Source organism: Amia ocellicauda, unplaced genomic scaffold, assembly GCF_036373705.1.
Source record: "Amia ocellicauda isolate fAmiCal2 unplaced genomic scaffold, fAmiCal2.hap1 HAP1_SCAFFOLD_173, whole genome shotgun sequence".
In the NCBI taxonomy this organism is placed as follows: Eukaryota; Metazoa; Chordata; class Actinopteri; order Amiiformes; family Amiidae; genus Amia; species Amia ocellicauda.
The window spans coordinates 5,594-21,980 of record NW_027102736.1 but is presented as its reverse complement, the minus strand read 5'-3'; the positions used below and the strand labels follow the sequence as shown (position 1 = coordinate 21,980).

Genomic DNA, 16,387 nt, shown 5'->3' with positions numbered 1-16,387 from the left:
ACCTATAGGCAACTATGAAAAACAGGCGATTATTGTTATTCTTCTCATTATAAACTACTTAATACATCTCTCGCATAAAGTACAACAGGATAGTGGTGACGTCATTCAGGATTGGATTGCCATTGGTCAAAAGCCCTCTGAGAGAAATTGTGTGGCGACACTCCACACTCTTAGAAGAAATTGTTCTGCACAGAACCATAAAGGGTTCCTCGAGTAATCGCTCTGGTGGATCCCTTTATGGTTCTATGTAGAACCCCTTCAAAGGGGTTACATGAAGAACCCCCAAACATAGCGTTCTACACAGAACCATTCGTTTTAAAATGTTATATATAGAACCCATTCAAAAGGGGGACACGTGCTATACCTGAATTTGTTTTCCAAATACAATCTTTAAAAAATGTATGAGTTCATATATACAAACACACATACACAACGTAGAAATCGCACTACTAGTGAACTAACTTCATTTACATTATATGCCACAACTCCTCAATTTGGAAAGCAAAAACAAGACATCTGATGTAAAAGTGTAAACTAATTACGAACAGCACTTTTGATTTTTATCTTCAATTCAGGGGCTACTTATTCGAACAGTAAACTGTATTCTCTCTTCAGAGTGACTGGAATGTTTTTGCCTACATTCAACTTAAATATGAAAGTTTCCAAAAACGGCATAGTTTTCTTTAAGGCTATTCAATGCCAAACACAAAATTCTCTCTGCTTTCAGTGCTTGTCCTTCAGCACAATTACACAGGTTCATGATGTTCTCATTTCAATACATTGTTTTCTTATTTAAACTATTTGACTTTGAGCTTACATTGAGAATAAAATCACAAAAAACAGTCCCGCTCTGCATTCTGGTACTTGGCGTTCTTAATAACACCAACAGGGTGTAATCGCATAGACCACTCGAGTATAAAGTACTACATATCCCATCAGTTACAGTTTTTTTTCATCTTCTGAAACTGCAATTTAGCACTTTCAACTGTTTCTTAGTGATTCCTAGAATTACTAACCGGTATTGTAGTCAATGTGTTTATAACCTTTTTTGTTTAACGATTTGTGTGTTATCCTATGGGATCCCATGGTCTTTGATTTGGTCACGGAAGTGATTTGTCTTTGATTTGTTGATCTAGAGTTGAATTTTAATTAGTTTTTCCCTTTTGTATAATTAGTGTAGTGCTACATTTAGTCTTTGTTTTTAAATAAATTTGACAATTTATATCTTTGGAATTGGTGTCTGCGTCCAATTATTACAGAAATTGAGTTCTACAAGACTCCAGGATTCGTGATAAGGTGATACTATGAATTCACTTCTTTAATTGAAATTTAAAAGTGTACCTTACGCTACATATATATATATATATATATATATATATGTATGTATGTATGTATGTCCAATTGCTTTGACAATACAAATGAATAGAATTGAGAGGGAGAGAGAGAGAGACAGACAGACAGACTGACAAACAGAAAAACAGACAGACATAGACACACACACACACACACACACACACAGAGCCAGCCAGCCAGCCAGCTCAGCGATGACATCACGAGCCTCTCTCAGCTGACTGCTATGACATCACAGAGCACGTACATTCCGTTGCTTGCCGTCTGTCAACCACTCAGTCACTGCCAGCCAGACTGGCTGGCTGGCTGGATGGGGGGGCTGCTTGCTGCTGCTGCGTATCTTAGCAAGCTTATTTGCTTGACCGGCCTTCCTACTCCTCTGCCCACATGCCCACCTATGCCCGATCTGCTGTTCACCTGGATCACAGCTCCGCCCCAACAAGGCAGATCCTCCCAAAAATGGTACAAACTCACCCACGATCCCCTCCACGGAAAGCTTTAGCAAAAGGCAAAAGCGTTATACGTAATGAAGAGGAACCCGAGTCCAAGACGCATCCGACCAGCCATACATATTTGTGTGTATTAAAGATCACATTTTCTTACATTTAGTTTTTCTGTACTTTATTACATCTTATTGTGATTTATAAATGTATTGTTTCTTTTCCATATGTATGTATGTATGTATGTGTGTGTGTGTGTGCCTGTCTCTGTGTGAAAGTGAGTGTGTGTGTGTGTGTGTATGTCTGTCTGTCTGTGAAAGTGTGTGTGTGTGGGTGTGAGTGTCTGTCTGTCTGTCTGTCATGTAACTCGCACATCTGTGAGGGCACCATTTTTGCAGAAGAGATGTACACATTTTGGAGCAACATATGCTGCCATCCAGACATCATCTTTTCCAGTGACGTCCCTGCATTTGCAAAAAGATCACATTTTATTACATTTTGTTTATCTGTACTTTATTACATCTTATTGTGATTTATACTTGTAATGTTTCTTTTCCATATATATGTATGTACAGTGGGGGAAAAAAGTATTTGATCCCCTGCTGTTTTTGTACGTTTGCCTTGAGATCATTAACAAGATCCTCCCATGTAGTTCTGTGCTGATTCCTCACCGTTCTCATGATCATTGAAACTCCACGAGGTGAGATCTTGCATGGAGCCCCAGACTGAGGGAGACTGACAGTTATTTTGTGTTTCTTCCATTTGCGAATAATCGCACCAACTGTTGTCACCTTCTCGCCAAGCTGCTTGGTGATGGTCTTGTAGCCCATTCCAGCCTTGTGTAGGTCTACAATCTTGTCCCTGACATCCTTGGACAGCTCTTTGGTCTTGGCCATGGTGGAGAGTTTGGAATCTGATTGATTGATTGCTTCTGTGGACAGGTGTCTTTCATACAGGTAACGAGCTGAGATTAGGAGCACTCCCTTTAAGAGAGTGCTCCTAATCTCAGCTCGTTACCTGTATGAAAGACACCTGGGAGCCAGAAATCTTGCTGATTGATAGGGGATCAAATACTTATTTCCCTCATTAACATGCAAATCAATTTATAACTTTTTTGAAATGCGTTTTTCTGGATTTTTTGGCTGTTATTCTGTCTCTCACTGTTAAAATACACCTACCATTAAAATTATAGACTGATCATTTCTTTGTGAGTGGGCAAACGCACAAAATCAGCAGGGGATCAAATACTTTTTTCCCTCACTGTATGTATGTATGTATGTATGTATGTATGTATGTATGTAAGTGTGTGTGTGTCTGTCTCTGTGAAAGTGTGTGTGTGTGTGTGTGTGTGTCTGTGAAAGTGTGTGTGTGTGTGCATGTGTCTGTCTGTGAAAGTGTGTGTGTGTGTGTGGGTGTGACAGTGTGTATGAGTGTCTGTCTGTCATGTAACTCGCACATCTGTGAGGGCACCATTTTTGCAGAAAGAGATGTACACATTTTGGAGCAACATATGCTGCCATCCAGACATCATCTTTTCCAGGGACGTCCCTGCATTTTTCAGCAGGATAACGCCAAACCACATTCTGCCCAGATTTCAAGCGTATGGTTGCGTAGGCAGAGAGTGCGGGTGCTAGCATGGCCTGCCTGCAGTCCTGACCTGTCTCCGAATTGAGAATGTGTGGCGCACTATGAAGTGCAAATTAAGACAACGAAGGCCCTGTGCAGTTGCGCAGCTGAGGAAATGCATAATGGATGAATGGGGGAAAATCCCGCTTGCTAAACTTAACCAAGTGGTGTCTTCAGTGCCCAAGTGCTTAATAAGTGTTATTAAAAGAAAAGGTGATGTTACATAGTGGTAAACAGTCGACTGTCCAAACTTTCTTGGTTTCTTTTCACTGCTAATGAGATGCTGTAAAGTGAGTTTTCAGGAGCTCTAATCGTATTGATGAATTCATGCAGCATTTGTAATTGAATTTCAAAAAGAAATCCTTGCTGTCTGGCCTGTGTGTATGAGATGTACTCTGTCAATCTTTGGCTAACAACTGAAACATTGGTAGAACAGAAATGGCAACATAAAAAAGAAAAGTACATTTTAAAAGAGCACATTAAATAGGATGAATATACAGTTTTTTACAATCACTTTGTCACTAATTTCAGAACCTTGATGTCATTTTTCAAAACTCTAGACACAAAACTCAAAACGGTCATCACTTGTAACACTGCACAATACAATGTTTTGAACATTGGACAGCCTTTCATATCTTTAAAGAAACCTTGCACTTGCAGACTTGTTGGTTCAAATAACTAATTTATCATGAAATACCATAGTAACATAGTAACACAGAAGATACCGATAGTTTCACTGTGTAGTTGTTCGTACAATCATTAAATATTGTAGTACAAAATATGTGATACATGTTTCATTATGGTACTACACATAAATACATCACTGTAAAAGGACTAGTAGAGAGAATACTACAGACACAGTGGAATCATTGAACAAAATCTGAAATGTATTGATGCAATACAATCAAATCACACCATAGGTTTCTTTGAATCCATGCAACAATAATTAGCTACAAAAAAGAACAAAACTACAGTAAAATGTCAACTGCAGTGTTCCTCACCTGGCTTAGTGTAAAAAGCAAAACAAAGGATTGATTACTGTACTTCTAAATTTCCATCAGCCCTGTGTTCTGGTTCAGGTTCTCACAACCATTTTTCACAAGAGGCATCTTGAAACTGAACATACCTGAACATACTCAGTCATCAGCTGCTTCACTCTGTCTGCATTTCTTTCAAAAGGCACACTATACTCTGTGCTACACATTGGTATGCAGTATACAGTCATTTGACAATTGAGAGTAGCCTAATGTTTAGTGCATGCTGAAGACTTGCCGCTTCTCAGTACGGAAATTTCTGATGATTGAGGCCACAGCTGATCCTGAGTTGATTCTGAGGTTTGATTGAATCATTGTAGCTGCCTCAGTCATGGTCATGCCATGATTTACAACATGCTCTACAACTATTTCTCGGATTTCACTGGACACTATTTGCTGTTGCTGCCGCTGTCTGGTCCGTGGCCTTGTCCTCTACCACGTTCCCCCAACACCTCTCAAATGAGGCCCATGGCTGCCTCTCTGGTGAGGCCTAAGCCCTCCTCTATGACGAGGCCCACGACCACCTCTCAGAAGGGGTGCATGTCCCCTTCCATTCCTTTGACCACCACGTCTTCCTCCTCCCACTGCTTGACCTCTATTGTGACCTGGATGACTTGCCGGCTCCATGTTATCACTGTGTTGCTGGGGTGGATAGCACTCATTTCACTCGATACTCGTACCACAATGTGAAATCAATCATCAATAACCAGTTGGCAGTATTGGAAAAGCAATTACAAGGGCCTGCATACATACAGTAATATCAAATCTGATGTGGAAGAACAATCATCTTCAACCAGGTTGGAGCGTTAGTTGCAATGCCTTTAATACACGCAGCGTGGAGAGGAACAGTGACTCAAGTAGATCCCAAAGTCGCTCTGCCTTCATTTTAACAGTCAGAGCTTTTATACACAAAAATCAAAGAGCTGGTTATAATCAGAAAGTCATTACTATGTTATCTTAAAAGTTAGCTAAGCAGAATTTATATCATTATAGGACAGAGTTCATAGATCAACACATGGATTAGGGAGCAGGCACTTCAATCATACTGTTTGACATTGTCTCCAAGATTCTCATCGTAAATAACAAGCAGAAATCAAACTACCTTCTGGCCTGACCTTCTAGCTTGACCTTATCTTTCTTAAGTATACAAGAGAGAAAAACAGGTATTAGAGAAAGAATTTCTAACTTTCCTTCCACACTGCAAACATGGTGTGGAAAAGTGCTAAATGATGATGAATGATGATGAAATATTACATCCATAGATAATGTAGTCCAACTGGTTCATGCTCCTCGTTTATTGATGTCAATGGATCTCATTATCCTGAAACTTTCATGATCGAAACATGGAATATTGTTTGTCAGTTTCCATAAAATTATGCATTAAGAGTAATGCAACAGTCACTTATCATTTTGAGCAGCTGTATCAATTGATAGTTAGATCTTTGTAATGAAATGAATAGACAGTGCTCTCAGATGTAATGTGTGAATTGCATTTTGAAATGGTAATACTTTGATTTGAAGTTGTGTCATTTTAGTTCAATGAACAAATGATCTGAGGTTGATGTGTATTGTATCCAAGCAATTGTAAAAAAGTGTTAGAGTTTTGAAAAATGTGCATTTTGATCATCGGGTGTGAGTTTAGTGTCTAGAGTTTTGAAAAATGACATCAAGGTTCTGAAATGAGTGCCAAAGTGATTGTAAAAAAGTGTAATATCAGGGGACAGTGGCTATTAGTGATCTGGCCTTCCGTGGCTTCTGTATTAATGTAACAGGTCACATTGTATGTGTACACTGATACTTGATAGTATAATATAGTACAAGTAAAAAACATACATAGGTATCATAGAAGTATTTTGCAGAAATGATTATGGATAGTTATCAAAATGGAGAGGAAATGCTAAATCCAGTCTCCCCAGGCTGAGCTTCTATTGCTGCACCTGCTAAGTGGCTGCTGGCCCCACTATATGGATAGAGCCACACCAAGTACAAGAGTCTCCCCATTGCTATTTATATCTCCCTATCCAGTCTTCTATAGGTGTCAGGGTGGGGTGCTTATTCCCCTGCATGCTTTGAAACCTATAGCACCTGGGACGCACACTTGGGATCCGGTTCCTCTGCCCCTCACATACACATGAGGAATCCGAGGTGCTCAACACGTCATACTGTCTCTTTCATCTCATGTGTAAACTATGGACAAATACATGACTAAACGTGTTTAGTTGCTTTTCCCAGAATGCTTTGCGCCACGATATGCAAATAACGGGGACTATGATTGGCTCCCTGACATTACCCACACTGCGACTGATGCTACCCATTTCACTACCCAACAAAGACCCATAATATGCGTGTGTCTGTCTGTCTGTCTGTCTGTCTGTCTGTCTGTCAAAGTATGTGTGTGTGTGTCTGTGTGTGTCTGTGTCTGTCTGTCTGTGTGTGAAAGTGTGTGTGTGTCTGTCTGTCTGTCTGTCATGTAACTTGCACATCTGTGAGGGCACCACTAATGCCGAAAGAGATGTACACATATTGTTTATTTTCCATATATATGTATGTATGTATGTATGCATGTCCAATTGCTTTGACAATACAAATGAATTGAATTGAGAGGAAGAGAGAGAGAGAGAGAGAGAGAAAGAGAGAGAGAGAGACAGACAGACAGACAGACAGCTCAGCGATGACATCACGAGCCTCTCTCAGCTGACTGCTATGACATCACAGAGCACGTACATTCCGTTGCTTGTCGTCTGTCAACCACTCAGTCACTGCTAGCCAGACTGTCCCTAAGACAAAGTGTACAATACTTCAATTATATCTCCACCAGACAGATAAAGAGTATTAAGAGCTACGATGAAGTTACCCAGGAGACGTAAAAAGCTTGCATCACCTGGTATTTCCTGGAGGTCACCCATCCAAGTACTAACCAGGCCCTGGCCCGTTTAGTTTCCAAGGTCTGACGAGATCGGGCACGTTCAGGACGGTGTGGCCACAAGCCAAGAGGCCTGGCTGCATGATGTCTCTTAAAGGCTGGAGGGTATTGACGGAACTTCCAGCAGAAAAAAAAAAAAAAGGAAAAAAAGGAGATATGTCAGACCTTGCAGCAGACCTGGCCTTCCTACTCCTATGCCCAAATGCCCACCTAAGCCCGATCTACTGTTCACCTGGATCACAGCTCCGCCCCAACAAGGCAGATCCTCCCAAAAATGGTATATATATATAATCAAAGCTATTAGCAGCCGGTGTATGAAGACACATACGATTATACAGCATTGATCCACGTTCCCCTCCACGGAAAGCTTTAGCCCAAAATAAGGGACACATTCTGTAACAACATAACGAATGCCCACCCAACCTGTGACAAAACTGAGAAAAAAGAAAAACGCTCAGTCCTCCTGGTGGAGGGACAGCCCAATATGTCAGCGCCTACCACAGCCTGAGGGACACAGTGACACACGAGCACCGGCTGTAAATATAATGTAAATACTCGTTTGTAATGCATGTCATTGTATTTCAAAAAGGAATCTGGAAATAGTAAACCTATTTTCTTTATTTGAATGTATTAAAGATCACATTTTATTACATTTTCTTTTTCTGTACTTCATTACATTATATTGAGATTCATAATTCTATTATTTATTTTCTGTATGTATGTATGTATGTATTATTGTATGGAAGGAAAGTTAGAAATTATTTTCTCAAACCCGTTTTGCTCTCTTGTATACTTAAGAAAGATAAGGTCAAGCTAGAAGGTCAGGCGGCCATAAGGTAGTTTGATTTCTGTTTGTTATTTACGATGAGAACCTTGGAGACAATGTCAAACGGTATGACCTACGTGCCTGTTCCTTAAAACCATGTGTAGATCTATGAACTCTGTTCTATAATGAAATATGTTCTGCTTAGTTAGCCTTTAAGATAACATAGTAATGATTTTCTAGCATGTATGTATGTATGTATGTATGTCCAATTGCTTTGACAATACAAATGAATTGAATTGAGAGGGAGAGAGAGAGAGAGAGAGAGAGAGAGAGACAGACAGACAGACAGACTGACAAACACAAACAGACACACACACACACACACACACACACACACAGCCAGCCAGCCAGCCAGCCAGCCAGCTCAGCGATGACATCACAAGCCTCTCTCAGCTGACTGCTATGACATCACAGAGCATGAACATTCCGTTGCTTGCCGTCTGTCAACCACTCAGTCACTGCCAGCCAGACTGGCTGGCTGGCTGGATGGGGGGGCTGCTTGCTGCTGCTGTGTAACTTAGCAAGCTTATTTGCTTGACCGGCCTTCCTACTCCTCTGCCCACATGCCCACCTATGCCCGATCTGCTGTTCACCTGGATCACAGCTCCGCCCCAACAAGGCAGATCCTCCCAAAAATGGTACAAACTGATCCACGTTCCCCTCCACAGAAAGCTTTAGCCCAAAATAAGGGACACATTCTGCCCAATATGTCAGCGCCTACCACAGCCTGAGGGACACAGTGACACACGAGCACCGGCTGTAAATATAATGTAAATACTCGTTTGTAATGCATGTCATTGTATTTCAAAAAGGAATCTGGAAATAGTAAACCTATTTTCTTTATTTGAATGTATTAAAGATCACATTTTATTACATTTTCTTTTTCTGTACTTCATTACATTATATTGAGATTCATAATTCTATTATTTATTTTCCGTATGTATGTATGTATGTATTATTGTATGGAAGGAAAGTTAGAAATGATTTTCTCAAACCTGTTTTTCTCTCTTGTATACTTAAGAAAGATAAGGTCAAGCTAGAAGGTCAGGAGGCCATAAGGTAGTTTGATTTCTGTTTGTTATTTACGATGAGAACCTTGGAGACAATGTCAAACGGTATGACCTACGTGCCTGTTCCTTAAAACCATGTGTAGATCTATGAACTCTGTTCTATAATGAAATATGTTCTGCTTAGTTAGCCTTTAAGATAACATAGTAATGATTTTCTAGCATGTATGTATGTATGTATGTATGTCCAATTGCTTTGACAATACAAATGAATTGAATTGAGAGGGAGAGAGAGAGAGAGAGAGAGAGACAGACAGACTGACAAACACAAACAGACACACACACACACACACACACACACACACACAGACACACACACAGCCAGCCAGCCAGCCAGCCAGCCAGCTCAGCGATGACATCACAAGCCTCTCTCAGCTGACTGCTATGACATCACAGAGCATGAACATTCCGTTGCTTGCCGTCTGTCAACCACTCAGTCACTGCCAGCCAGACTGGCTGGCTGGCTGGATGGGGGGGCTGCTTGCTGCTGCTGTGTACCTTAGCAAGCTTATTTGCTTGACCGGCCTTCCTACTCCTCTGCCCACATGCCCACCTATGCCCGATCTGCTGTTCACCTGGATCACAGCTCCGCCCCAACAAGGCAGATCCTCCCAAAAATGGTACAAACTGATCCACGTTCCCCTCCACAGAAAGCTTTAGCCCAAAATAAGGGACACATTCTGCCCAATATGTCAGCGCCAACCACAGCCTGAGGGACACAGTGACACACGAGCACCGGCTGTAAATATAATGTAAATACTCGTTTGTAATGCATGTCATTGTATTTCAAAAAAGGAATCTGGAAATGGTATACCTATTTTCTTTATTTGTATGTATTAAAGATCACATTTTATTACATTTTCTTTTTCTGTACGTCATTACATCTTATTGTGATTCATAATTCTATTATTTATTTTCCGTGTATATGTATGTATGTATGTATTGTGACAAACCAAGGGGCAGGGTCATACATGGCAGATATGTCAGGCCAGGTCTGCTGCAAGGTGTGTACTCTAGGGTAGAATACCGACCCTAGGCAACTACACTCCCCAGAAAACCTCAGGCAGCCATTCTAGCACCTAATGTGGTCACTTGGTGTTACTTCCTCAATTATTCACCAGGTATATAAGGCGGGCCTGAGAGAGAGAGAAGTGAGAGACAATAGGGTGAGTTATCTGGAAAACAGAGGTAGCTCATAAGGAGAAAGCCAAGACTTATTTATTCCAGACATTGTTTAAAATAGAATGATTATGTAAGATTAGTTACAACTCCAGTGTGAGTTAGGTTTTGTTTTCAGATTTGTTTTGTTTGAAGTAAACATACAGGCACAGCCCTGTATTTGCAACCTCCTCCCTGGGTCATGACTGGTTTTTACTCCTAAGAAGATCACAGAGAAGACCCGCACATGTGTACAGCCAAGGCGTTTTGTCACATTTGGTGTAGAATGCGGGCAGCACCTCATGAAACCCAGACTGGCTGAGTGAATTTTTTTATCCAAAAAAAAAAAAACTACAGGCTGTAATAGCCCAACAGGAAGCGACCAGGGTGCAGCAGGTGGCTCACCAGGATGCTATGCGGATGCATCAGGAAGCACTGCAGGTCCAGCATGATACAAATAAAATGTTTAGAGAAGAGCAGGAAAAGGTGACTAAAGAGCTGAAAGAGAGTGTTGAAGCACTTGCAACCAGGATTGGGCCACAGGGGGCTGCAACCCATTCCACTCCCCGCACCAATCACTTTCTGCAGAAAATGACAAAACAGGACGATGTTGAGGCCTTCCTTATGACCTTTGAGAGGACAGCGGAGAGAGGGATGGCCAAAAGATTCCTGGGCAGGGCTTGTGGCACCTTATCTGGCAGGGGATGCACAGAAAGCGTACTTTGATCTGGAGCTGAAGGACGCCCAGGACTATGATAAATTGAAAGCGGAGATAATGACCCGATTGGGAGTGACCACCGCAGTGAGGGCACATCGGTTTCAGCAGTGGGTCTACCAACCAGGACAACCAATCCGAACGCAGATGTTTGATCTGATCCATCTGGCCAGGAAATGGCTATAGCCAGAGGTCCATTCATCAGCCGAGGTGGTGGAGGCCATAGTCCTTGACAACTACCAACGCTGTTTGCCCAAGGACGTTCGACGCTGGGTTGGCCAGAATGAGGTGCTGTCCGCTGACACCTTGGTGGCCATTGTAGAGCGGTTCTATACAGCCGGAGCAGCAGAGCATGTACCGGAGGTTAAAAACTCGTTCCCCAGGCCATGACGAACCAGCGGACCGGGTAAGATGGTTCCAAAGTACTCTGGGAAACATGACGCGCTGGGTTGGAAGAAAAGAGCAAGACTGGGGGGGGCAAAGGTGGGGCCTAAAGCCGAGACTAAGGGTTATAGGGGGTCACCATCACAACCAATTGTCTGCTACAATTGTGACAAAGTAGGACATATTGCGGCCCACTGCCCAGGTAGAGAGGAACCAATGCAATGTAATGTGTGTGATATGGGGAAAGAGAAACCGGTATTTTATGCCTGCCCTGTTGGGACGGATGTTTTCATAGGCGGAGTACCTAATCCAAAACACATGTGTACAGTGATAGTCGATGAGAAAGAAGTGGCTGCTCTACTCGACTCTGGCAGTATGGTTACACTGGTCACAGAAAAATTAGTAGCGACCAACAAGCTGGATAGACATCAGGAGCTCAGTATCACATGCACACATGGTGACACACGCCCCTATCTCACAGCTCTTGTAAACATACAGACAGAGGCCGGGAAACTAGATTACGAAGTCGGTGTGGTACCCAACATGCCATATGATGTGATACTGGGACGATATTTTCCTAATTTTGGAAAACTAGATAGAAAACATAGTAAATTGGAAATGCACACTGAAAACTGTAAGCCAGAAGTTGCCTCGATCCCACAACTAGAGCTAAAAGTAGACCTGGTTCCAGTTGAGTCGACAGTGAAGGTTTTGGTTGGGGAAAATTAAACTGAAAACATAGGGGTGGAATGTAGTGACGTAGATGACCCTATGGAGGGTGAGGAACCCAGCACTAGCAGGGTGGGTGAGAATCCATTCATAGAGACCCCTGAAGCTGACAATGTAGAAGTGTCAGTGTTAGAGGGACTCCCCACTGATTTTGGCAGCGCACAGGTGCGAGATCTCACTCTACACTATGCTAAAGAAAATGTGAAGGTAGTAAATGGGACCCCTATGACTACTGCAGACCCGCCAACAGCTTATCCTTATTTTATGGTAAAAAATGACCTATTGTACCGTGTAAATAAGATAGGGGTGGACATTGTGGAGCAATTGCTAGTTCCCACCCCATTCAGACGAACAGTTCTCAATCTGGCACATGGGCATATCCTGGGGGGACATCTGGGGATGGACAAAACCAAGGATAGACTCCTGAGGAGGTTTTACTGGCCAGGCGTACATGCAGACGTGACAGAACATTGTAGCTCATGTCCTGAATGTCAACTACATGCTCCTAAACCAGCCTTCAGAAGCCCACTGGTCCCTTTGCCCATCATAGAGACCCCCTTTGCTAGGATAGCTATGGATGTGGTGGGACCTCTCCCGAAATCAGCCAGAGGGCATCAGTATATACTGGTTATTTTGGATTATGCCACCAGGTACCCAGAAGCCATTCCACTGCGGACCATGGCTTCAAAAGGTATTGCAAAAGAGCTAATGTTGATGTGTAGTAGGGTGGGGATACCGAGGGAGATATTAACAGATCAGGGCACACCCTTTATGTCTAAGGTTATGACCGATCTGTGTAAATTGTTGCAGGTTAAGCAGTTGAGAACATCAGTCTACCACCCACAAACAGATGGGTTGGTTGAGAGATTTAATAGGACCCTGAAGTCCATGCTAAGAAAGGTAATCGATAAGGATGGGAAAAATTGGGAATTCATGCTGCCCTACTTGATGTCTGCCATTAGGGAAGTCCCACAGGCTTCCCTGGGCTTTTCGCCTTTTGAACTGTTATATGGGAGGCACCCCAGGGGGATATTAGACATAGCCCGTGAAACGTGGGAACACGAGTCCACTCCTTTCCGGAGTGTAGTCGAGCACATCAATGCTATGCAAGAGAGAATAGCCACAGTCACTCCCATTGTGAGAGAGCACCTAAGGCAGGCACAGGAACACCAACAATTCGCCTATAATCGTCAGGCTACACTGAGGGTGTTCCAGCCTGGTGATAGGGTGTTGGTGTTGGTTCCCACTGTAGAATGTAAATTTCTGGCTACGTGGATGGGACCTTATGAGATTATAGAGCGAATACGGGAAGTGAACTATAAGGTTCAGCAACCCGGCCGCCGACCCCCAGAACAAATATATCATGTCAACTTAATAAAAGCCTGGAAGGACAGGGAAGTGTTGATGTTGACTTACCCCCCTCAGCCACTAGGGACACCGAAGGTGAATATTGCAGCTGCCTTGTCACCTGACCAGTTGAAGGAGGTGAACGACTTGATAATACGTAATAGGGAAGTTTTCTCAGGCATACCGGGGCGTACCCATTTAGTCTCTCACAACATTGTGTCTCTCCCAGGAAAGAAGGTAAATATGAGGCCTTACAGGGTACCAGAAGCTCGCAGGAACACTATTAGAAATGAGGTTAAGGAAATGCTGGAGGCAGGGGTTATTGAAGAATCCCACAGTGAGTGGTCCAGCCCTATAGTCATGGTTTCCAAACCTGATGGCTCCTGGAGATTCTGTAATGATTTTAGAAAGGTTAATGAAATTTCAAAGTTTGATGCATACCCAATGCCCCGAGTAGATGAATTGTTAGAGAATATTGGGAATGCTCGCTATATTTCAACTATTGACTTAGCCAAGGGCTACTGGCAGATTCCCTTGACCCCGGGTGCCAAAGAAAAAACAGCCTTTGCAACCCCAGATGGTCTGTTTCACTACACAGTGATGCCCTTTGGCCTGCATGGTGCTCCTGCCACCTTTCAAAGGTTGATGGACCACATACTTAGACCACACAGGACGTATGCGGCAGCATATTTAGATGATGTGGTCATTCACAGTCCAGATTGGGAATCACATTTGTCTCAGCTCCAAGCGGTATTGGATTCAATACATGCAGCAGGCCTGATGGCTAATCCAACCAAATGCAATTTGGGGTTGGAAGAGGCCAAATACTTGGGCTATACAGTAGGGAGGGGTATGGTGAAACCCCAAATATCCAAGGTTGAAGCCATAAACTCTTGGCCTAGGCCTGTCAATAAAAAGCAGGTTAGGGCATTTTTAGGGTTAACTGGGTATTACCGGAGGTTTATTCCCAACTATGCTACCTTAGCGGCCCCTCTGACTGATATGACTAAGGCTACAGAACCCAATATGGTTAGATGGGGTGATACAGCAAACCGGGCTTTCCGGAGCCTACAGGAGGCGCTCTGCCGCAACCCCGTTTTAATGGTACCTGACTTTCAGAAAGAATTTATAGTCCAGACGGACGCCTCTGAGGTGGGGATCGGAGTGGTTTTGTCCCAAAGAATGGGTGATCACGAACACCCGGTGTTGTTCCTTAGCAGAAAGTTGGAATCCAATGAAATAAATTATTTGGTAGTTGAAAAAGAATGTTTGGCAGTGAAGTGGGCTTTGGACAGTCTTCGATACTATTTGTTGGGCAGGCACTTCACCCTGATCACTGACCATGCCCCCCTCACTTGGATGCATCGTTCGAAAGACAGGAATGCCCGTGTGATGAGGTGGTTTTTGAGTCTCCAACATTTTCATTTCACCCTGCAGCACAGGCCAGGGAAGGCCATGGGGAATGTTGATGGGCTGTCCCGGGTGCATGCTTTTTTGCGGCTGTCGCTCGACCTATGGGGTCGCAGCTGGGGGGGAGGATGTGGGACAAACCAAGGGGCAGGGTCATACATGGCAGATATGTCAGGCCAGGTCTGCTGCAAGGTCTGCACTCTAGGGAAGAAAACCGACCCTAGACAACTACACTCCCCAGAAACCCTCAGGCAGCCTAATGTGGTCACTTGGTGCTACTTCCTCAATTATTCACCAAGTATATAAGGCGGAAAGATAGAGTCAAGCTAGAAGGTCAGGCCAGAAGCTAGTTTGATTTCTGTTTGTTATTTACGATGAGAACCTTGGAAACAATGTCAAACGGTATGACCTACGTGCCTGTTCCCTAAAACCATGTGTAGACCTATGGACTCTGTTCTATAATGATATATGTTCTGCTTAGTTAGCCTTTAAGATAACATAGTAATGACTTTCTAGCATGTATGCATGTATGTATGTATATATATATATATATATATATATATATATGTATGTATGAATGTATGTATGTCCAATTGCTTTGACAATACAAATGAATTGAATTGAGAGGGAGAGAGAGAGAGAGAGAGAGAGAGAGAGAGAGACAGACAGACTGAAAAACAGACAAACAGACACACACACACACACACAGTCATACACACACACACACAGAGCCAGCCAGCCAGCCAGCTCAGCGATGACATCACGAGCCTCTCTCAGCTGACTGCTATGACATCACAGAGCACGTACATTCCGTTGCTTGCCGTCTGACAACCACTCAGTCACTGCCAGCCAGACTGGCTGGCTGGCTGGATGTGGGGGATGCTTGCTGCTGCTGCGTACCTTAGCAAGCTTATTTGCTTGACCGGCCTTCCAACTCCTCTGCCCACATGCCCACCTATGCCCGATCTGCTGTTCACCTGGTCACAGCTCCGCCCCAACAAGGCAGATTCTCCCAAAAATGGTACAAACTGATCCACGTTCCCCTCCACGGAAAGCTTTAGCCCAAAATAAGGGACAAATTCTGTAACAACATAATGGATGCCCACCCAACCTGTGACAAAACTGAGAAAAAAGAAAAACGCCAGTCCTCCTGGGGGAGGGACACACAGCCACCCTGGCTGCCCAATATGTCAGCGCCTACCACAGCCTGAGGGACACAGTGACACACGAGCACCGGCTGTAAATATAATGTAAATACTTGTTTGTTATGCATGTCATTGTATTTCAAAAAAGGAATCTGGAAATTTTTTTACATTTTCATTTTCTGTACTTCATTACATCTTATTGTGATTCATAATTCTATTATTTATTTTCCGTG

The 16,387-nt window shown here is 43.1% G+C and overlaps 1 non-coding gene and 1 pseudogene across 1 annotated transcript; both read right to left on the bottom strand.

Moving 5' to 3' along the window:
* Positions 1-1,781: 1,781 nt before the first annotated feature.
* Positions 1,782-1,896, bottom strand: LOC136723998 (U5 spliceosomal RNA). The gene has a single exon (XR_010806922.1). It is a non-coding gene; the product is annotated as a U5 spliceosomal RNA (small nuclear RNA).
* A 5,423-nt stretch (positions 1,897-7,319) lies between these two features.
* On the bottom strand, positions 7,320-7,438 carry LOC136723996 (uncharacterized; annotated as a pseudogene).
* Between the last annotated feature and the right edge of the window lie 8,949 nt (positions 7,439-16,387).